At 38.3% G+C, this 12,017-nt stretch overlaps 1 protein-coding gene across 2 annotated transcripts in view; it reads left to right on the top strand.

Annotated features, from left to right (window-relative positions):
• Positions 1-5,790: 5,790 nt before the first annotated feature.
• FANCC (FA complementation group C) overlaps positions 5,791-12,017 on the top strand; it is a 306,859-nt gene continuing 300,632 nt past the window's right edge. For both annotated transcript variants that reach the window (XM_045839834.1, XM_045839833.1), the window contains exon 1: positions 5,791-5,979. The gene's annotated coding sequence lies outside the window, so the exon portion shown is untranslated. The remainder of the gene's footprint in view (positions 5,980-12,017) is intronic.

Raw genomic sequence — 12,017 nt, forward strand, 5'->3', positions numbered from 1 at the left:
TAGCCAGGCAGTCTGGGAAATGCAGTTTTTTTTATTGGGCACATTGCCTTAATAAGTATGTAAAAGCAGTGTTATCATACTAACAAGGGGAGGAAGTGATACCATGAAATTAGTAAGGAGGTTGTAATGGGTTTTTTTCTAAAGCGAAATTTACCTAATTCATAAGACTGTTCTTTGACTCCACCACCTTTTCTTAAAATTAAAACTTCTTTTTAAAAATTCAAATGATGGTTGATTCCACCCTCCACATCCAATGTCTTTACTTGACCAAATAGAAAGTTAACTCTGTTAGTCCTCTAATATTATGAATATTTTACTGGCCCAAGAAACCCCAAATCTAAGGAACTCCTGGACCTGTGAGATTTCTCCCAACTCCAAGATACTCAGATGGATCTGTGTCTTCAATAAAGCCTATATACTTAATGCCTTTTGCTTGGAATGTTCTCTCTAGGCATTCATTGATTAATGTAGCATGAAGGCTCAGCCAAAGTGTTAATGCTCAGTGACACAAAAAATTGATGCCACCTCCAGGTATTTAGTCAGGGTTTACTCTGCAGTAAGAGAGAAACTCATTACAGTCAGAATAGGTAGAATTCCGGCCAAGATGGAGGTGTAGGTAGAAACCCTTTGCTTCCTTGCACAACCAAAAGGAGGATAACAACCAATCTAAAAACAATAAACAACCAGAAGTGCCAGAAAATCAAAATGCATGGAACTTCGACAACAAAGGAATTAAAGAAACATTCAACCACACCACTGGTAAAAAGGAGCCGTGCAGCCAGGTGGGTGGAGAAGAATGGCAGCAAGGTGACTGACTGTGTGGGGCTGGCTGAGAAAACCTGCAACAAGGCTGTGGACTGTGTGGGCAGGGCGGGGCTGTCTGAAAGGGAAACTGAGACTCAGAGCTGACTGTTGACTATGGCAGGGGTTGCTACTGTGGGAGAAACTCCCAATCTCACATGAATTCATTGGAAAGTGGGGCTAAAGCCCAGCAAGCAAGCTGCATTGTTCTCTCTCTGGCCCCTCCCCCACAAATAGCACCACAATGCATCAAGGAGAGTTGTCCTGCCCAGTCAAATACCTAAGGCCCCGCTCCCTTACAATTTAACAGATGTTCTGAGACAAAGAAATATGGCCCAAATGAAAGAACAGAGCAAAACTCCATAAAGAGAGCTAAGAGATGAGGAGATAGCCAATCTCTCTGATGAGAGTTCAAAACTCTGGTAAATAGGATGCTCACAGAACTAATTGAGCTTGTCACAAAATGAAAAAGCAAATGAAAGATACCCAAAGTGAAATAAAGCAAAATATTCAGGGAACCAACAGTGACAGGAACAAAACCAGGACTCAAATCAACAATTTGGAACAAAATGGAGAAATAAACATCCAACCAGAAAAGAATGAAGAAATAAGAATTCAAAAAGAATGAACAGAGGCTTAGGAACCTCTGGGACAGCTTTAAGTGTTCCAATATCTGAATTATAGGGGTGCCAGAAGGAGAAGAGGAAGGGCAAGAAATTGAAAACTTATTTAAACAAATAATAAAGGAAAACTTCCACAATCTGGCAAAGGAAATAGACTTCCAGGAAGTCCAGGAAGCCCAGAGAGTCCCAAAGAAGTTGGACCCAAAGAGGAATACACCAATGCACATCATTAAGTTACCCACGATTAAAGATAAAGAGAGCATCTTAAAAGCAGCAAGAGGAAAGGAGAGGGTTACTTACAAAGGAGTTCCCACAAGGCTATCAGCTGCTTTCTCAAAAGAAACCTTACAGGCAAGAAGGGGCTGGAAAGAAGTACTCAAAGTCATGAAAGGCAAGGACCTACATCCAAGATTATTCTATCCAGCAAAATTATCATTTAGAATGCAAGGGCAGGAAAAGTGCTTCTCAGATAAGATCAACTTAAAGGAGTTCATCATCACCAACCCATTATTGTATGAAATGTTAAAGGGACTTATCTGAGAAAAGAAAGATAAATATGAATGGTAAAATAACAGCAAAGTCACAACTATCAACAAATGAACCTAAAAAAGAAAAACAACAAAAACAAAAAGTAAGCAAACGACTAGAATAGGAACAGAACCACAGAAATGGAGATCACATGGAGGGTTTTCAATGGGGATGGGGAAGGGAGGAATGGGAGGGAAAGGTACATAGAATAAGAAGCATATTTGGTAGGCATAAAATAGACAGAGAGAGGTTACGAATGGGATAGGAAACAGAATTCAAAGACCTTATATGTACAACCCATGGACATAAACTAAGGAGACGGAATGCTGGAGGATTGGGGGGTGCGGGGGGAAAATTGGGAAAACTATATTAGCATAATCAATAAAACATACTTTTTAAAAAGTCAGAATAGGTAAAGAGGTGATTGTTATGAGGATATAGGTAATCTCGTGGGCAGCTGAGAATAGAAAATAAGTGGAGTCAGCTTGCCTTAAAATTGGGCTTAAAAATGGAATGTTGGGAATGAAAGCAATAGTCTATCTTTCATGGGATAAACATGACTTTTCAACTACTTTTTGCTTTCCTCTGCCTACACACTTTTTTTGGTATATATATTATTCTCTCAGTAACTTTGGATGGCATGAAAGTTTGGCTCTCGTGGTATAGGAGCAGTACTGTCTTTCAGTGTTGCAATTCCAAACTCCCCAGCAATAGCTTGATTGGTTTACCAAGGGTCAAGTTACCATTCCTGGTTCAAGTAGCTATGGCAGAGAATGGGACCATTAGTACAAACATGTCTTCCTAATATGCATTCTTTCAGAGAGCCTAGGAAGTGAGCAATGGGGAGAGGCAGCTCTACATGCAACATTTTCCCTTTTCCATTAATTTTCACCTTGAGCAGTCCTCTGTTTCCTGATCTCAGGTGCTTTTTCTCATCAGGGTGGCAGATCAAAGATGTTCACTGTTACTTGCATTATTTCTTGGAATTATTTCATGCACAGATATTATTCTTGTTTTCTTCTCTAATTAAATTTACATTTCCTCATTGAGAATGTTTTAAGAGGAAAGCAAAGTGGTCGTTAAAGTACCTAAGTCCCTGAGGTCATATCACCCCATCCTCACTTCTACCCTACTTGGGAAGTGGTCTGGTACCCACCCTGAGCATGAGCAAGAGCATAGCAAGTGGTTAGAAGCACAACCCCAGAGTCAATCAACCTGAATTTGAAGGTACAAATAACCTACTAGTAGAGGTTGCTCTGTGTATCAGTTTCTTTATCTGTGAAATTGCAGTATTACCTACCTCATCCATAAGATCACTGTGAAAATCAAAGAAAATAACCAGGTCAAGGAGTCAGCTCAGTGCCTGGGACTTAATAAACACTTACTAAATATTTGCAGTTGAGACCAGAGACAAATATCAGAGGCGCAGATATGATAGTTTTACGTCTTGGGGTGCCATCTGGAAACTTAGGTGGGAGTTAGGATATATTTTGGAAATGACAGCTGGAAACTAGGTTGGTATCTGGACTAATTCTGGGAATATGAGTCTTACTACAACGGCTAGAATCCAAGATAGTTGATTTTATTTGTTTGTTGAATTCCGAAGGAAGATTTAATAATGTCAGTAACTCGGTAGCACTCAGCTGTGGTGTTTCTCTCCCTGGAATGTAAAGATTCTAATGTTTGGATTCCATTGGAATGTATTCTAATTCTAATTCTTTCTAAAGATGAAATAATTTTCACCTACACGTGCCATTTTTCATGTTTGCCACATTATTTAAGTGTGATTAGATTTATACTATAACCAAAACTGTTTATAGAGGCACACATAACTCAATTTTATAAGCCAATTAAAAATAGGATTTGTATCTAAGTATTTGTTTCTTAGGAAACTTTTTTTTTTAAAGATTTTATTTACTTATTTTTAGAGAGAGGGGGAGGGAGAGAAAGCCCTGATTGGTTGCCTCTCACACATCCCCAACTGGGGACCTGGCCCACAACCCAGGCAGGTGCCCTGGCTGGGAACCAAATCAGCAACCTTTCAGTTTGCAGATCAGCACTATATCCACTGAGCTACACCAGCCACGGCTCTCAGGAAACTTTTCAGACATTTTACAAAGTGATCATCTCATTACCGCTTAAAATATTAGGATGGTGCCACCCATATAGATAACAGATAAAATAAATGTATATAAATCTTTGTAAGTGTACATTTTAATGCTTATAAATACTTCTGTATATATTCTACTTATTTAGGCCTAAATTAGGCCTACATTAGGCCTAAATATGTTGTCCTTTCATATATTGTAAAGTTGAATGAGCCCATCAAGTCTTTGCTAACCTCTGCATTAAAAAAGACATAAAGCTGCAATATGGCAAGACCTTGATTATAACTACACTACAAACACTAGAAAGGATTTTTTTCAGCAAATATGTAAAAGGACCCAAGTACCAAAATGGATATTTTCTCTAAAGGAACACATGGTTTAATTCTTTCCTTTGCTGGTAAATGCAAGATTTAATCACTAACTTGCTTGCATTTGTTACCACAGATACAATGACTTTCTTCCTAGGGCCAAGGTGCCAAGATGAGTGTTACTCAAGCATCTATCTCTACACAGGCCCACGTTTAACTATGCACACATCAAAAAAGCAGTCCTCTTTAGTTGCCAGGGAATATTTTCAAGACTGGATGTAACACCTGATTCCTTAAAGCAGTTGTAGATCCTTTGCCATTGTCCTTTAACTTAAAAAAAAAGTTGTTGATACTACTAACCTTCATATTAACTTTGTCACAAGCTGTATATCTTGGTAAATTATCTAATCTCGGAATTCAATTTATCCTCTGGTAAAATGGGTGTTCCTTCGTTTTAGATGGCTGGAAGTGTTTGTTTTTATTACATGCATACATACACTGCCTTATAGAAATTTTTTTTTAAAGAACCCCTTAAGTTGTAGTTTTATGATAATGGGGCATTGATTTTAAAAAACTGAAACGGAAGGTTAGGCTCCTCAATTTATGTGGCTCAGTGGATTGAGAGCCAGACTGAGAATCAAAGGGTTGGAGGTTCCATTCACAGTCAGGGCACGTTCCTGGGTTGCGGGCCAGGTCCCCAGTAGGGGGCGTGGGAGGGGCAACCACTCACTGATGATTCTCTCTTTCTCCCTTCCCCTCTCTCTAAAATAAATAAAATCAAATCTTAAAAAAAATAAAAACCTTCTGCACTACTAAATTCTAGAATAGAAAAAAATTCACCTAGACAAGCTAATACTATTGCCATGAATGAGGTTTACAGAAAATGCTGCTTTCCATTTATTTAAGTGCTTTAAATACAGCTTTGAACTGATTTGAACTCGAATCAAATACTGTATGAAACTGATTGGCAGCGGGGCCAGGTGGAGTGTTATTAACTGAAGAAAGATTCCTTTTTGTGTGTGTGACCACAACTATAAATCATATTCTAGGCCTTTTTAGTGGTTTTATCCCCTTGACAAAAACTCAATTTTTCTTTAAAAAAACCCTAATTTCCATCTTACCTCCCCCGCACTGTAAGAAAAATGTTGAAATAATTAGGCACCAACCCGATAAAAAAACCCGTGTTTTTCTCTGCGGGTCTTCCTGCGGGGTAGTGGATCACCCACGACTCCAGCACAGAGGCAGCGGTGTTAAACTACAGTAGCCACAAGACCTCACTAGCCCTGGAGCTCTCCCGCCTGGCCAATTTCCTGAGGAGCCGGTGACAGGCTTTTGCCCCGCCCCCACGAGTCCGGGATTCGTCAGAATTTTCCCGCGATGCCGCAGGGAGCACGTGGGGTCCACTTCGCCAGGCCCCAGAGTGCACTGCAGGCGCGTGCGTGTGCGCGAGTGTGACTTTACAGTCAAGCGACCGCGGGAAAATTCCAAAAAGTAAAAAAAAAACCAAACCAGTCCGAGGCAAAGCCAAATTTTAAAGCCACAGAATTCGGGCGGTGGCGTCCTTTCCGCCACTGCCTCAACTGCTGAAGCAGCTCCGGCGCAGACTACTGGGTAAGAGAGGCCGCAGAACGAAAGGAAAGACAGCTGCTTCCCTTGGGGTGGGGATCTGGCCTACGGGTCAGCCTGAGCGTGGGGGTAGGGAGGGAAGACTCGCGAGAATGTCCACCGTGCTGTGCGCCTGTGAGTGGGCTAAGCTCCCACCGTGTGCGTTGGGCAAACAGGGGAAGTGGGTAGGGCATGAGGTGGGGCCAGCTTGCAGAGGGGCGGAGCTGATATGGGGGCGTGGTGACCGGCAGAGCCGGCGGAGGGCTCACGGGAAAGGGAACCCGCCCAGAGAGGTTGGGAGTTTGGCGTTAGTGTTTTGGTTCTTTCTGTTTGTTGAGGCAGGCAGCTGTATCGTCTTGAAGGAGGGGAGCAGAGGTGAATTTCTTCATCTCTCATCAGTGGGAGCTGTGAAAAGCTCGCCTCTTTTAACCAATCACCCTCTACAGTATTCGGCATGCTTTCTGTACCCCCTGGCGCCATTGGCGAAGCCCAATTAGAGGAGCCGGAGGCGCGGCTGTTACCCCTCTGTCCTTCCGGTCTTTCATCCCAGTGGGAGGTTCTGATGGACTGTTCTCTCCCCACAGCCCTTTGAACGACAGGCCAAACGGGGTCCAAAACCCTTGAGAGATTTTTTGGGGGCGGGGGGTGTTGTTTGTTGCCAAGCTCTGTGTGTTTGTGTGTGTGTGTGTGTGTGTGTGTGTGTGTGTGTTTATGTGGGCGTGTTTACAACCGTGAACCCTGTATAGTTGTCTTGTATGGGCTAGAGGTCTGGAGGGCAGTGGGGGAGAAGATTCGGAGTTTTTGAAACATGAGAAGTTGGGGACCAGAATTTTCAGGAAAGAGGCCAAGGAATTTTCTGGCCAAGACCTGTGTGTGCCTGTGCCTTTGTCCTAATCTGAAACTTGGAAAGCTCCAGGGCTCCTGGATTTACTCTAGTCTATGCATTTTAGTTTAACCTATGCATTTAATGCATCTTAACTGAGATGTGATTGATTTATCAGCAGAAGATCGGGACACTTTTAAGCCACCGACTTCAGCTATTCTTGCGTGTCACTCGCCTTCAATAATGTGTGGCTCAGCACATTTTCTCATTACTCCCCTCAAGAGGGGAGGAAAGGTTGTTTTAAATGATAGAATTCATACCATGTGTTGGGATCATTTATTACATAAGCTTAGATAGAAACATGTTCATTGTAACTTTATCCATTAAACTTAAACCAAATTGATTCACATGGAAATAAGCACATATAAACATTACTCATATACACATACGAGAAAGACTACAGCAAAAAAGAATTGGGCTTTCCTAGTTATATCAAAGGCCTTTTTACCCCAGAGTAAAAGTTAGATCCAGCTTATTTAGACTTGGACTAATTATTCTTCGGTATATTATACATATTAATTCATGTTTTATTATTCAGTTATATTCCTCTTGATTTCTTGAAAAACATTTTGTAAGGTTTCAGTAAAGAGAGGGAAACTATATTAGAATTTTTTGTCCTGTTCTTTAATAGAAAGCATTAACTTGATTGGCTGAGTGTGGAAGATATGTTGCTGCATGCATGTGAAACTGTGTGTACATTTTAAAATAAATGGGATTTTAAACTAGTTCCATATTTCAGCAAGTAGTTCCAGTAACAATTATACGAACTTTGTATTTATGAAAACCAGCTACAGGGAGGCCAGCCTGGGTGGTAGAAAGTTGGATTGATTAGCTAGGCTGCAGATAGTGCCAGAGAAATCTCACATGTGTGGCAGTTCCAAGTTGGTAGTGGTGAAGCCTCAAATCAGGCTTGAAATCAGCACCAAATGGATTTATAAAATTTTACTTTAGGCCCTGGCTGGGTATCTCAGTTGATTAGAGTGTCATTTTGATACACCAAGGTTTCGGGTTTGATCCCTGGTCAGGGCACATATATTTCCCTTTTCCTTTCTCCCTAAAATCAACAATTTTTTTTAAAAAAACTTAATTTTATGCTGAGGTATGTATATTCTCTGTTTTTGTTTGTGGATCCTAAATGACTGACTTTTTAAGATGAATGAACACCTGTAGGAGAAGTACATTGAGTCTGCAGTGTTTTACTAAAAATGGATGAGAAGGAAAAAGTTAAAAATTCATCAGAAAAGTTAGACAACAATGTAAATCTGCAGCATTTTATTTTCTACTAAATATAAAAAAAAATTTTGTTTTGGACTCAGTTTGGAAGAGACCTTGCAGAATTATCTGGTTCATTCTTTCAGGTTCTTCAGAAACTCTTCTGGGTACATAGAAATCATTTCCCTGTTAAGATCTTAATATACAAACATCTATTATCTTCCTGATACCTTTCCCTAATTATAAGAAGGCATAATTCATATGGAAATCACTTTTTTTGAAATGACATACTTTGTTTTCTAAAAAATTAAGTGTCTTTTAGTTAGTAGATTTTTGAAATTGAGCAATGATCACGACAATTCAGTTTTAAAACATTTGCATCACCATAACAACTTTGTGTATTTGCAAGTTCACACTCAATTCTGGCTCTGGCTTTCGGCCTCAGGCAACCCATTGGTTTGCTTTGTGTCTCTATAGAAAAGACTTTCTGGACATTTCATATAAATGAATATATAAAATAAGTACTGTCTTATGTCTGTTTTCTTTCACTTAGCATAATGTTTTTCAGGTTCATCCATGCTATAGCATGTATCAGTAGTTTGCTCCTTTATTGCTGACTAGTATCCCGTTGTGTGGATGTGCCACATTTTGTTTATCCATTAATCAGTTGATAGACACTTGAGTCGCTTCTACTTTTTGGCTGTTATGAATAATGCTGCTGTGAGAAATTGTATGCAAGTTTTTGTGTGGACATATGTTTTCATTTTTCTTGAATAGATAATGAGTGGAATTGCTGGGCTGTATAATGAGTTCATGTTTAACTTTTTTAGGAAACTGCCAAACTTTTCCAGTTTAGCTGTACCATTTTACAATATATTCCCACCAGCAATGTGTACAGGTTTGTTTTTTCACATCTTCATTTGTTAATTGTGTCTTTTCTTGTAGCCATCCTAACGGGTGTGAAGTGGTATGTCCTTGAAATTTTAGTTTCTATTTCCCTATTGGCTAATGATGTTGAACTTATTTCCTTGTGCTTATTAGCAATTCCTACACTGTCTGTGAAATGTCTATTGATGTCTTTTGTCCACTTTTGGATTGGGTTGCTTATCTTATTGGGTTTTAAGCATTTTTTTTTGTATATTCGGAATACAAGCCCACTATCATATACATGTTTTGCAAATAATTTCTCCCAGTCTGTTACTTGTCTTTTCATTTTTTTCAGGTTATCTTTTGAAGCACAAAAATTTTTAATTTTGAGAAAGTTCAGTTTATCAGTTTATTTCCTTTTTTGAATCATGCTTTAGGTTTATGATCAATTGCAGCTAACTTTTGTGTGGGGTATGAAATATGGGTGCAAATTCTTCATCTTTTTTTGTATGTGGTTATCCAATTGCTTCAGCACTATTTGTTGGAAAAAAAACCTTTTCTTTCTTCATTTAGTTGTCTTGGCACTTTTGTCAAAAATCAATTGACCATAAATTATTTCTAGACTCTCATTTCTGTTTCAGTGATCGGTATGCCTATTCTTGTACCAGCAATGTGCTGTCTTGATTATGATGGCTTTATAGTAAATTTTGAGATTAGTAGTATAATTCTTTCATTCTTTTTTTTTTTTCAAATTGTTTGGGCTATTCTGGGTTTTGTGTAGTTCTATATAAATGTTAGTATCAGCTTGTCACTTTTTCCATAAAAAGCCTGTTGTGATGGATTTTAATAGAAATTGCATTGACTCTGTAAATCTGTTTGGGGGAGAATTACCAACTTGAATGTGGAATGTGTTGCTGTTTGTTTAGATCTTTAATTCTGTCAGCCATGTTTTATACTATTCAGTGTATAAGTCTTGACCTCTTTTGTTAAGTTTATTTTGAAGTGTTTCATTTTTGATGCTATTGTGAATAGATTTTTTTCACTTTTCATTTTTGGGTTCATTGCCAGTATATAGAAATATAGTTGATATTCACATATTGATCTTGTATCCTGTAACTTTGTTTATTACTTCATACAGGTTTTGTGTGTGTGTGTGAGAGACTTGGAATTTTCTACATATACTAACATGTCATGTGAATATAGACAGTTTTACTTTTCCTTTGTATATGGATGCCTTTTTTTCCCCCCATAACCTCCAGTACATTGCTACATAGAAGTGGGGAGGGAGAGGGGAGAGTGGACATTCTTAACTTGTTCCTGATATTAGGGGGAATACATTTAATCTTTTTCCAATAGGTTCTTATGAGTAAATGTTGGATTTTTTCAGATGCTCTTCTGTATCTATTGAGATGACCATATGGTTGTGTTTCTTTATTCTATTAATGTAATTTATTAGATTAGTTGGTTTTTAAATATTATCCTAACTTTGTGTTCCTGGGATAAATCCCACTTGGTCATGGCATATAATTCTTCTTATGTGTTACTGGATTTGGTTTAGTATTTTGTTTAGGATATTTGTGTTCATGAGGAGTATTGGTGGGTAATTTTCTTGTGATGTCTGTGTCTGGCTTTGGTTTTATGGTAATACTGTCATCTTACAATGAGTTGGAAGTGTTCCATCTCATTTTCTAAAAGAGTTTGTGAAGGATTAATGTTATTTCTTCTTTTAATATTTGATAGAATTCACCCATGAAGTTATCTGTTCGTGGATTTTTCTTCATGGGAAGGTTTTAAACTACAAATTAAGAACCAAGTCTTCATTTCTTTGATTTTATTTACTGTTTTTCTGTTTCACTGATTTCTACTCTAATCTTTATTATATCATTCTTTCTTGCTTTGGGCTTAATTTGCTCTTTTTCTAATTTTATAAAATAGAAGTTTACATTATTGATATGAGACCTTTATTCTTTTCTAATACAAGTGTTCAAAGTTACAAACTTCTTTTTAAGCACTGTTTAAATGGCATCCCACAAATTTTGATATGTTGTGTTTTTGTTTTCATTCAGTTCATGATATTTTCCAATTTTCTTTGTGATTTCTTTTTTGACCCATTGGCCACCTAACAAGATAGAGCTATTCTTCTTACAAATGAACAAGTTTTTACCCTTTGCCAAAATAAGCAGATGTACAATCCCAAGAATTATTGTATTTATTGCCAACTATATTGCTTTACAAAATCAGCCATAGTCCCACTGAATATTTTTTTGCCTGAAGACTAAATTGTAAAGTTAACTTCCAACAACTGGTACATAAAATAAAAATGGGAAGAAGAGAGAAGACAATTTGCTAACATACATAAATACATAAGTATAAAAAGCAGATATGCAAAACTATCAAAGTTCTTATTTCTGTAGTTAGCCACATAATTGATATCTATGGCTTCTTTCCACTGTCTCTTCCGTGCTTCCTTTGTCCTGAGCAAGGGCTTTAGTTGATTGGTGTTTTTTAACCAGGTTAATGTTCAAACCTTTATTCTTGAAGGATCTGAGCTGTAGAGCCTTCTCTTGCTCTAATCCCACTCAGAAGAGGCAGCTTTACACCAGACTCTATAGATGAATCAGAGTAGCACATACACATATGGCATATGTTGCCTCCAAAATTTAAAAAATTCCACCTTTGCATGTTGTGACTCTTTGCATGGTAGGTGGTGTAAGGTGGAGCAACTTATATTTCATCTTGTAGAGGATAGCTCAACATGCGCTAGACCAGGAATGAGCAAACTATGGCTTATGGGCCAAATCTGGCCTGTTGCTTGTTTTTGTATGAACTGTGAAGTAAGAATGTTTTTTATATATATATATATATATATAAAATATATATACTTTATATGTATATATTTATATATTTATATCTTAATCCTCACCTAAGGAGGATGTACTTACTAATTTTTTAGAGAGAGGGATGGAGTGGGGAGGAGAGGGGGAAAGAAGGAGAAACATTGATGTGAGAGGAACATCAATCGGTTGCCTCTGTTGTAGGCCCTGACTGGGGATCAAACCTGCACCTTTGGTATGTACCCTGA

The sequence above is a fragment of the Phyllostomus hastatus genome, unplaced genomic scaffold (genome assembly GCF_019186645.2).
Source record: "Phyllostomus hastatus isolate PE091 unplaced genomic scaffold, TTU_PhHast_1.1 phas_contig_312, whole genome shotgun sequence".
Classification (NCBI taxonomy): domain Eukaryota; kingdom Metazoa; phylum Chordata; class Mammalia; order Chiroptera; family Phyllostomidae; genus Phyllostomus; species Phyllostomus hastatus.